Source organism: Scomber scombrus, chromosome 16, assembly GCF_963691925.1.
Source record: "Scomber scombrus chromosome 16, fScoSco1.1, whole genome shotgun sequence".
NCBI classification, from domain to species: domain Eukaryota; kingdom Metazoa; phylum Chordata; class Actinopteri; order Scombriformes; family Scombridae; genus Scomber; species Scomber scombrus.
In genome coordinates this window covers 14,924,888-14,937,768 of record NC_084985.1, presented here as the reverse complement: position 1 = coordinate 14,937,768, position 12,881 = coordinate 14,924,888, and the positions used below count along the sequence as shown (strand labels likewise).

General features: G+C 40.2%; 1 protein-coding gene across 1 annotated transcript in view; it reads left to right on the top strand.

Moving 5' to 3' along the window:
* Nucleotides 1–12,881, top strand: part of LOC133995855 (antizyme inhibitor 1-like) — a 547,935-nt gene that overhangs the window by 492,008 nt on the left and 43,046 nt on the right. The gene's annotated exons all lie outside the window — the stretch shown is intronic.

Genomic DNA, 12,881 nt, shown 5'->3' with positions numbered 1-12,881 from the left:
AAAAGTTTTTAATATTAAAATAGGTCACATTTGGGCAAAGACTGCACCTTCTTCAGTTTTACAAGATTACCTAGTATCATTATACTACTATATGAGTACCATATGACCTACCATGTGAGGTAGTTTTTAATTTATTTTTTTTAAAGGAACTGTTAAACATTTTGGGGAAATATGCGTGTCAGATGAAGATGAAGAAGATGTTGAAGAAGCAGGACTGTACACAGGGACAAAAATGAAATCTGGGAAATGCAATAAAGATGAATTGATTTAAATTTTAAATGGACTGACTGAAACTTTACCTAAGTGGAACCCACCATCTACCCAGGTTACCAAAAGGTGAGCTACATCAGTACAAAGATATCAGAGAATACTGAATAAAATAATAAATATTGATAGCCAGTTGTTACTGCTGACAATCACAATGTATTCACGGCCTCACACACACAACCTTGAATGCATCAGATTTAACAAAATGTAAGTTACATTGAACCTGTCACTCACTTAGAGAACGTATGATGTACACCTGTTTTCACTATTGGTGATTAAGTAGATGAACACACATAAAAATAACAAAAAAAAACAAACATACAGTATCAGTTCAGGACTGAAGCCTTTCAACAAAACTTTTTGAACAACAAAGTACTGAACTGAAACTTGTATTCGGTTTTATTCTATCCATAACACAACACTATTAATGTTGCGAAACAGGGCCCAGACAGGCTTATATGGAAGGGAGATATATTGCATCAGTTTCTGCTTAATGACATGTTCAATAAAGATACTGTCATATTGAAAAAAGACAAGTGGAGAGATGGATGGCAAGAGAGTCAGAAAAAGAAAGTTAAGCAGGAGTGAAGCAGCATGACGAATAGGAGGAGAGCACGTCTACATAGTCTTCATCTTGCCTTGTGTGTGTGTGTGTGTGTGTGTGTGTGTGTGTGTGTGTGTGTGTGTGTGTGTGTGTGTGTGTATGTGTGTGTGTGTGACTGTGCTGCAAACTAATGGAGCTGGCAGGGCGGAATCAATTACTGACCAGCAAGGATTTTCCCACAAGCTTGAGCTGGTGGGAAAACAGGAGCTCCTCAACATGCATCTGTACATGTTTGTGTGTGTGTGTGTGTGTGTGTGTGTGTGTGTGTGTGTGTGTGTGTGTGTGTGTGTGTGTGTGTGTGTGTGTGTGTGTGTGTGTACCGATGTCAGAGCATGTAGAGGTGTGCACCAATGTGTGTGTGTACTTGGCTGCTATCAGTGCGTCTGTATATGCAAATGTGTACGTGTGTTAATGTTTATTTGTATGTGTATGTGTGCATGTGTGCATGTGCACACGTGCGCGTGTGTGTGTGTGAAGACAGCTGGCGCAGAGCAGACACTGGGAAAGGAGCCGGCAAGCCTTCAGGGAAGAAACAAGTTGACTTATAAACGAGTGACTCAGTGTTCAGTGCAAACCGTGTTATGCTTTCTCTCTCTTCCGTCTCTCCCGGGGAAAAAAAAAGACAAAGAGAAAATAAACTTCATCCCATGTGGCTTTTAATTACACCCAACACTTTACGACATAAATCCTCCTCTTGTCAGCTGGTTTGTCTGGCAGACTGAAACGTGAAGTTAAGGATGGGTGTAAGAGTGTGTTCCAAAAGAACACGTACCAACAAAAGTGGGATATTTTTCATGAGAAAACAGAAATCATGCTTATGAAGACAGTTTTTGGGTTTTTTTTGCCCATTATGTTGTGTGTTTTCTGGGAACATTTTTAAGCAAACATCTGTTCTGATACGCTCAGTCAACACAGTCACATTTTTTTGTACTGCATTTGTGTGCCTGAGTGTTTTTTTGCTGTTTTGATCATAAACACACCCTCTCCTTTGTGTCAGTATTTGTTGAATGAAGATGCTACACCCTTTGACTATGAAGCATATCTGTTTAACGATTATAATGGTTGGTATCATACAACTGTTACAATCATTTCCCAGAACTACACCTCCCATGATTCTTTGCCTTAGGCACACTGTCAACACCTGATGGGAGAAGTTGATTCCTTGGAAATAATAGTTGATAGAATCTCAAAGCTTCTCAGCTTCATTAGAAAGAACTTCCTACTAGTATTGTCATTAATACCATCCTGCCTTGTTTACCTTTTCATACCTGCAACATAGTAACCGTCACCCAGGCAACACATACTAGCCAGCAACATCATAATTTTTCTGTTTAACCTTGTTTGCTAGATATTGTTACTAAGTACAGTGTTTAGGGCTGCTGTCAACAAGACATTCAGATTTGATGCCCCTTCTTGCATCACATGGCCTAGCTAGGCTAAGCTAAGCTAAGAGTGAAAAATGTACGGTATTTTGCGGTGTTGGACCAATGGATAGAGCTGTTGCTTGCCGACAGAAGCCTGCTGAGCCTGAGCCTGTGTTTCAGTGGATTTATTTCAATCTCACTGAACCTGGCCAGAGTTAAATTAACATCAGAGTCACATACCACCTCAGCTGCTGTCATCAACAATAAAAACCTGAAATGCTGGTAAGTTTATATCATTTTAAAGTTACACAGTATGAAGATATCTATGCGTATAAACAATAATGTTGCTGACATATTTATGCCTTTAAATGATGTTATTTTGAGTGTGGGTGGAGCAGCTACAATATTAACATAGCTCTGATCTATCTGAACTCCATTCAGAAAACAAGCATTTTAAAAGTTGCTTGCTATTCGTCTTGCAGACAGATCTGACAAAGCGTGAATTCAGACTTTTTACATCATGATGTAATTATTTCGACATCCTTTTAATCTGTTTTTAGCAATTAAATCACAGCAAAATCTAAGTTTATTTACACTCAAACTGGCTGTTCTGAGCAGGACTGTTTAAACAGGATGAGAAGGCTGCTGTGGCGCTTGATCCTTGTGGTATTTTGACCAAAGTATGTCAGATACATTATATTAAGACCTCAGGGAACTGTGTTAAAATGTGGAAAAGTCGTATGATGGACAAATACAAAGTGCAGTACTCTGACAACAGAGACATGGTTTTGCATCCAGAGTCACGCATGTGGTTGGCACTTTGGTTTAGGTTGAGGAAGAATTGCGCTTTTGGTTAAATGTTAATGAATCTCTTGCTTTAAGTCACTGGTAATGTTTTTTTTGTTTTAACTAAGACCACAGTTTTCTTCTAAGCCTGCACCAAATAGTTTATCTATAAAACATTTTGCATTTACTGTTTTTATGAGCAGTTTAGGATTTGGCAAAAAGGTTCATTAAAGATATTTCCTCATTGTGTTGATAGAAGAAAGAATAGAAGAAAAAATTGATATTATGTGTCTCTTTGCTGTTTGAAATTAGCTGCATATGAATGTAATTTCTGGGAGATATGGTTCTTCTGTTGGACAAATGAAGCTATGAAGTTCAAAAAGGAAAACGTCTTTTCATTTGTTTTATTTCTCTTATTGTGCTTTTTGTTCTTACTTCCAAGTTAATCAGCTGTGCGTTTTTTTTCTTATTTAACTTTTACCAGTTGGATTTACCACAACCTCTTTTAACCTGATTGTTAGCCTGGTTAACCTCACATCACTGTTGATATCTGAATTGAAAACGTTGTCCTTCTTGCCAGCTTTCACTTCAGTTTTCTGTGTCATGTGACTCAACTCCATCCCTCCTCCTTGTTGCTAGTGTTCATCACAGTGTGTCATAGGTTTGGATCTGATCCCATGAAGTCGTCAGGAATCCCACTCACTCCAGGCCACATTCATCCAGATCTTTAGCTGAAAGCTTAATCTTCTATTTTATTTCATTGTTCTTAAGCTTCACCACCAGATTGCAGAAAGAGGAAAAAATACCCCTGCTATCTTATTCTCAGGACATTGGCACCATGTCATGTCCATCAGATAGCATACAGGCCTTTTTTGGGGGTGTGGGGGGGTTCAGATTTATTATTACCTAGCCTTGAATACATTCCTGTGCGGCTCATGACATGAAAAAATAATAGTTTCCATGAAAAATAATTTCACGGCGGTGTCAAGTTGCCAAAGACTCATACTTCATACTATATTCTGTACTCTGCAGCCTATAAATTCCTTTCATTAAATCTTTCTTTCTAAGTCTTTCTTTCCATAAGTGTCACCAAAACACCTTTGTCAAATTAATTGGCTTTAAATATACTGTATATATGAACTTCTGTCTATCTCTATCATTAGCTGGTGTTTAATAAAAGAATAAAAATGTTCAAATCCCTGGAGTAAAGACACCGCCACTCAGCACGTGTGTGTATGTGTTCAAACGTTTGTGTGTGTCTGAAAGAGAGAGTCTGTGATGTTCCTGTGCTCAGAGGAAAAGGGCAGGAGCAAAGGCTTCACATTATTGTTTAGTCATGCTTTGCGTGCACACGTTGTCGGCTTTTCATTTCTTTGATTGTTTTGTTCAATAATCGACTGTGTATTGAATGGCTGCTGCTCTATAGTGAACAACTGCAGCAGGAAGCGTTGGCCTGCAGGATAACATTGGCCTGAATGTAGGGCTTGGTGACCCTGGGGATACTGAGCCTGGCGACACACGCACGCACACACACGCACACATACAATTGGGAGCCAATAGGGCTGGACAACAGTCTCTTGGGTGGGTCATTTAAAAACCAATCAAGCAGACATCTTGGCTCTTGTCATTGTTGGGTGCTACAGTAATGCCGCCTCTAAGCAGATACAAGTGCGAGTAAAGTCTTGACACGCACACACATGCAGCACACACACTTTTGGCCCTTGTTGTAAACGCCATTGGTGTGTGTGTGTGTGTGTGTGTGTGTGTGTGTGTGTGTGTGTGTGTGTGTGTGTGCATCTCAGGATGTAGGGTGTTGTTGCAGAGTTGTACATAAAAAACAGGGAGTCATCTTTCCTTGCATTCACACACTTGTATGAGTGGAAATACAACTCTAACAAACAACAATATATTTAAAATGGTTAAAAACTTGGCTGTAAATGTATTTTTCAAATGATTTACTAATAATTTCCGAGACGTTTCTTGGGAGGAGCAATGGAATCCGGTACTAATTACATGGGAAATAGAGACAGTGTTCAACTGGTACTTTTCCAGTGAATTAATTCCTGTTACCACTAACTAACTTGAAGCGAATAACAGTCATTTTCAATATTTTTAGGAAATAACATTTATTACCCAGGAACAAAAAAAACTAGTTAAAATTTGTTACACAGTGTTTTCTTTTAGATTAAATAATCAATGTTTGTAGCCGAAAAGCTTCATCCAGGAGTTAAGTGAAGAGTAACAAGGCCAACAGAGCAAAGTCTGAATCTTTAATGTCACAGTTCACTGGTGTGTGTGTGTGTGTGTGTGTGTGTGTGTGTGTGTGTGTGTGTGTGTGTGTGTGTGTGTGTGTGTGTGTGTGTGTGTGTGTGTGTGTGTGTGTGTGTGTGTGTGTGCACATGTAAGTGTGTCAGTTTGTTGTGTGCGGGACTGAGAGCCATCATCTTACGTAACAGATGAAACTGGTTGTGTGTGCGTGTACAGCAACAGATGACTTGTTAACAAGACTAACAACAACACCTTTAGCCACAGTAGCATCCCAAACTCCTGGCCTTAAACACACACACACACACACACACACACACACACACACACACACACACACACACACACACACACACACACACACACACACACACACACACACACACAGTTAACAAGCATTCCTCCTGCCTGGTCTACCGCATGCTATTCAGTCAGTACACAACGCACACACACTTGCATGAATACAGCAATAACAAAGTGCTGAATGCACACCAATCACTGTGTAAACACTTGAACATTAAAACTCATGGGGCACCAGCATTTGCATGAACAATGGTACACACACACAAACACGCACACACACTTATTTTCACACAAACACTCCCACATGCTTTCAGTCGCGCTCTCACAAACACCCTCCCTGCCTGCCTGATCCCCAACACACACACACACACACACACACACACACACACACACACACACACACACACACACACACACACACACACACACACACACACACACAGTGCTCCCACACTCGCTCACATCTGTTTGGATTTGTTTTCTGTCTGAAGCAGCCCCCTCCATCCTTCACCCCCTCCCCAGCCCCCTCCTTTGCTCCTCACGTTCTTCTTTCTGTAGTCGCAGCAGGCCTAAGGAAACTTCAGATAATTCAACTTGACTGTTCCTTCTCTCAATATCTTTACCTCTTAATTAAACCTTTATTATAACTCTTGAGCCAAGTGGTCACTGCAAATTGTACTATAATAATATATACTACTATAATGTTGAAATTGAGGCAGGTTTTGCAAGCATTACTGCCCAAGATAAAAATTTTCCAACATAAGAAATTATAAGATGAAGTGGAGACCATTAGTCACACTGAAATAATGTTTCCTGCAAACTGGATAAAGGAACACTGAAGACTGTTTTAAATTATCACCCATTTCTTTAAAGTTTCTTTTTTGTTGGTTTAACCCATGGGTAAGTTAGTTTTACTTGCAAGAGTAACTGTAACTATGAAACAGGGAGTGTTGTTGCTATGGTTACTTGCAATTTAGTAGCCTATCCTTTGTGCAGTGACTGAAAAACAGTAGCAGTGTTGGCAATGAACTTTAAAGGACCAGCATGTAGGATTTAGTGGCATCTAGTGGTGAGTTTGCAAGTTGCAACCAAATGAATACCCTTCCTGATCTCCATCCAATTGTGTAGAAGAACCTACATTGGCCACAAAGATCAAAACAACAAAACGTTAAAGACTCTCTCTAGAGCTAGTGTTCGGTTTGTCTGGGCTACTGCAGAAAAATGGCTGTGCAACATGGCGGTCTGCATGAAAGACGGCCCACTCTTTCTTTAGATGTAAAGGGCCCATTCTGGTGTAACGAAACCACAAGAATTCTTATTTTCAGGTGATGATACACTAATTAAAACATACTTATGAATTTAACATTCCATTTTTGCTTGCGCCATTAAATCAAATACACTGGTCCTTTAAGGTGTTTCAATGTGCAGTTTTAATTTTAAGGTACCCCCCCGCCAAGTGGAAATAAGTATTTTCTGTTGCCATGGTAGGATTGCGTTTATTACTATAAATACGTACAATTAAACCCAACAGTAGCAATCAAACATCCTGCAGTAGTTGGTACCTAACAATATAGTTATTGAAACAAAAAAAACTAGCTTATTATTTGGGTTGCACTTTTGCATCCATTTTAGATTCTGGGTGACAGCCATGTAAAAAATAAACAGAAGGAGCAGTGAAAACATATCTCCATTGAGAATAATCGTTAGTCAACAGACCATAATGCAGTGTAGTAACAAGACATATTAAGTTTTGTACATGGTTATAATTGCTAACTGAATAATATTGTATGTAAACAGTTAGGAATGTGAGGCAGGAAATGATTGCACTTAATGCTTTTTTTCTTTTCTCCATCTGTTACTCAAAGCTGTTATCTGTATTCATTATAAATGTGTATTATAAAGATTTTAAATATTCTCCACAATTATCTCTTTGTGCTCTGCTTACACCACTTATTGAACCTTAGATATACACAGATATCAATTGAACTAAAACTAAAATATGTCACATAAATAAAAGTAGAAGAAGCTTTTTATCACTGACATTCAACAGGTGTCATTTACTATATTTACATATTTGGCGAGAATGTAAGACTCAACCTCCATTTCTAGGTTCATGACAAAGTTATTGTATGTGTCAGTCAGCCATGAATTATATTTTCATTTTCAGGACTGGGTTAGATACTCAGAAATGACCTCATCTGACATCTGAGTATTATTTCACATAGTACAAATGTTCTGAAATAGCATACATGTTTTTCTTTGACCCAGGCATTTGAAGAGGTTAAATTAGGTTACAAATGACAGTGAGTGAATGCAATATTTTATCAATTCTAATCTTAAAGAGTTAGGGTTAGGGTTAGACTAACACTTTATTGTCCCCTAAATCAGTCAATGCCAAATACTGATACACAACTATGTGGCACATCCAGGGTCTATTTTCTAAGATCTCCGCTAACAAGACATTTCATACACATTGCTGAGAGGGTTAAAATATCAGTTCAACACCTTTTTATCCCTCCTTTGCACTCAGCTAGTGGGAAGGAATTGTGTCATGTCATGTCACACACACACACACACACACACACACACACACACACACACACACACACACACACACACACACACACACACACACACACACACACACACACACACATACACAAACAAACAAACACACATACAAACAAATACACATTACTTATGTCCCATAACCTCACGGAACTCTGGACTATAGGTGTCTGGTTTGTAAATGTGTGTGTGTGTGTGTGTGTGTGTGTGTGTGTGTGTGTGTGTGTGTGTGTGTGTGTGTGTGTGTGTGTGTGTGTGTGTGTGTGTGTGTGTGTGTGTCAACGTGGCTGCTGCTGCTGCCGTCAAGCTCCTGGTATTGACACAGTAAACTGATCCTAAGGGGTCTGAGAGGGGAAATGTCTCAGTGCCCAACACACACACACACACACACACACACACACACACACACACACACACACACACACACACACACACACACACACACACACACACACACACACACACGTAGGCCTACACACACACACACACACACTCCAGAGGGAGAGGAGAGCACTGGAGGAGCGGCACTCACACGGAGATTGAGTTACAGCTGAATTAGATCTGAGCTGTGGGAACCAGCACCTTCCCTTAGATACACACACACACATGCATACACACATGCATACACACATGCATACACATACACACACAGACAGACACACACACACGCACACACACACACACACAGACACACACACACACGTTGTCACTTCTTGACATCGAAGACTCCCCGGGACACACGCTGAGATGATACGGTATGTGTACACATTCTCACACACACATGCTCTCCCACACACGCACCGACAGATGCTTATAAACAAACACACGGTCATGAACAGATGCAGGCAGACCTTCAGGAACACACACACACACACACATGCACAGAGAGAGAAGGAGAGAGAAAGAGAGAGAGAGATTAAAAAACAACAACTGTGATCCCACAAATAAAAAGCAAGTATGAACATGACATGAATGTGTGTGGCTGTATTAACAGACATAATCATAAACCCAGATACTCATCTGTAAACATTAAAGGATTAAACACACACACACACACACACACACACACACACACACACACACACACACACACACACACACACACACACATGTCTGTCACCCACAGAGAGAGGGAGAGAGAGAGAGAGAGAGAGAGAGAGAGAGAGAGAGAGAGGGTAGCCTGAGGTGGCTAGTTTATATTTGGCACAAACTCCTCCACACACAGTGTCCTGGAGTTGGTGGCCCTAAATAAAGCGAGGCTGAAAGGGAAAGGACAGGAGAGAGGCCACCATACCACAAGCCAGTAAACTCTCAACATCTTAATTGTCCCTTTCGTTTTCACATGGTAATGCCTCCTCTCGTGTATGTGTATGTGTATGTGTATGTGTGTGTGTGTATGTGTGTTTATTCGTGTGCCCCTGCCAGGTTCACACAGTGGAACCCGCCAGCTCAACAATGCGTGCGTTTCCTCCTGCCATAAACACACACACACACACACTCTGGAAACACCCCCCGCTGCCCCAAGCTTCAGCCGGATTGATGGAGCAATCCCACCTCCACCCCCACAAACCCCTATTTTATTTCATAAGCAAATGTTTTTCATCACCTCCTCTGCCCAGACACTCCTTCAGGAAGTATTTCAAGGTTTTTCTGGAGTAAAGGTTCAGTCTGAGCTGCATTTTTTAAAACTGTTTGATGTGGTTACATTTCAACAAACTGTACAGCTCAACCGTTGCTAGGTCAAGACATGAACTGCTTTTAGGTTTTAACAGTACTAAAAGTGACCAAATATCTAGAAATCATTTATTATTTACACAAGATCAAACATTTTGTGTAGTGAATGATGCATTTTGAATCCAGTTTCTACATGATTGAACCTGAACAACAACGAAAAAAGTCCACATATCTCGTGTAAATTTAGAAACATTTTGGTGGGACTTTTTCAACTTTTGCTGCACTCTGCCGGCACACTGCAGTAGAAATCCTTTACAGATGCTGAACTGAACTTTTACTGAACTTTTACTGAACTTTTTTTTTTTTTTTTTTTTTACTTTAATAAAAAGCTTCATTATTCTACATCATGTTTACAGAAGAAATTAAATCCCCAAAACTCAAGGATGCATCATATTTTTGGTCACATGCAAGTTGACTGCTGTTTAAAGACACAGTGCAATTTTAAAAATGGATTTTTGATTTATATCTCTGTGTCCCTGCATGAACTGTTATCTCTTGCTGTATGAAAATTATGCCCCCAAAAAAAACCAAAACAAAAAAAACAGAGAAAGATTTATATCAAAATCCCTCTATCTCGTCTCGTAAACATTTTTGATGACTCGTCTTGAACTCGTGGGCTTTTTAGATGCATTTTCCTAGTCAAATGTGACTGGCTTAGCTTGTTGTGCAGCAGAAAAATATCAAATTTAATTAACATGTGTATACTGGGTCTTTGTCTGTCCTGTGTAGATGTATATAGACTTTATTCAAATTCCTAACTGTACATATATATCCAATTAATACACACCCATTGGGATTTATGCTTCTATTTGTATTCTGCTTTTTTACACACACACACACACACACACACACACACACACACATACACACACACACACACACACACACACACACACACACATTTTTTTATCATGTCAATATGCAAGCACATAGTCCACCCCACTACACAGAATTTCTAAATTATTGTCCCTGACTTTCTTAGACCATTGGGTTAATGTTCATGTTTTTTGCTTGACATCTGGACCACAGATGTCAACTGTTCCTTGTACTTGGCAAATAAATCTGATTCTGACTTATAGTTCAAGCTGTGTGTTTGGCCCTCAGTTAACAACAACTCACTTTAAAAGAAAGAAGCATGGTTGTTCTTTAATTATTCATTTCTCCCTCTTCCTTTTACTGCAGTCCTCAGCAGCTCTATGTGTCTCCACAGCTCCATATTGCTCCATGTTTTCAGAGCCCCGCCCATGTTGGAGTGATCCAATCAAATCACAATAACTTGATTTAAATCCCTGCACTCTTTATCCTGCCTACATGGTCAGTGTCACTCAAAAATACATCACATTGAATAAGCTAAAGACACTTGGACTGCAGTGTCATTTTGACTTTAAGGTGGAGAGTTCAAAGATTTGTAGCCTGTGTGTCCTGTCTATGATGATAAAATGCTGCTCTCCCACACTATAGTCATTTTCAAAAGCTGCAGGGTGAACACAGGCCATGTGGAGCGCAGCATTAAGCCATCCTGCTGGGAACACTTAACCCATGGGAACCAGATTTGTCTCAACACCAGCGCTGGGTCACAGGAGGTCACTGAGGAGATAATAGCGATCAGAGAATAATCTGCTCCATTAATGTTTGCTCTCCCTTTAACCTCTGAGCGCGTCACTGTGAACCATCAAATCACTTCAGATGGCAGCAAAGGACCAGTACGCTGTGACGGTCAAAACCACACCACAAACCTACACACAATGAGTGGCACAGAGGTTGCAGCTGTGATCACATGATTACCTGTCTCAGCACCTTAGATATTAACAAACACACACATATGCACACAGATATAAGCACACACAAACACACACCCCTGCTCTCCAAAGTTCCCCTGCATACAAACCACAAACACACTTGCACTATGTCGCCATCCGTTTAGCCCTGTCCCCATGGGCAGGAGCTCCACGAGCACCAGGGGAGTGAAAGGAGAGTGCAAACAAACTCTCCCCAGGTCCGGGGCTCCGGTTTCAGCCTTCCGTCCGCTGTGGCTGGGGGGCCATGGGAACACGAAGCGCCAGGGGCCCTGTGTCAATAAGGAGCAGTGGTTCAACACAATGGGGGCCTGCCTGCAGACAACACCGCTGACAGACACCCACACAAAAAGCGCCTGTGAAAAGGAAGGAGGCTCATGCACATGAACACACACACACACACACACACACACACACACACACACACACACACACACACTGCGAAAAGAATAGAGCAGTGTGCGGTTGCCCACAAGGCCAATGTTTGATGACTACCTCTGTGTGTGTACATATACATGCTCATGCCCACGAGGAAATAAACACAGTATAATAAACTGAGACTCATACACTGTTTACACTTACAGTACAACATGTACCACAGAAAACCAGCGTGACAAACAGACATCGGCACTTTTAATGCATTCTTTGCATTTGCTACAGTCTCAAAGTCAAATTGATGGAATTTGCTGCATTCAGGCAATCAGATAACGTTAGATAAATTATCACAGAAAACTGTAACGGATACTTACAGTTTGACAATCCTGTGCATGTTGAGATGCCAAAGTTATAATTCTGCTCATCATGCATGCTTGGGAAGATGTAATATAACATATTTGATGCTTTCAAGGTGTTTACATGGCTACCTTAGGTGTACTAAGGTTTTGCTGTATGTTTCTAATGTCTGAACACACAGATAAAAGAGGAAATCTGAAGTTTCTGAGAGAAGCTGTTTAGGATTTTTCCATTAACCTTAACTAATACAGTGATTTGGTTGTCAGTCTACATGCACATCTTTCCTCCAGCTCATCACATTACTTAAAACAAGCTAAGAATATGATTACAACACTAGAAAGCTAAATGAAATATAAAAATGAGTTAATGACAAATAAAATATGATGCTGCCTAATTTTACACCTAAACCTGAGCTAGGTTCAAATCATTTGTATTAAAGCATTTAAACATTAAAAATCATCT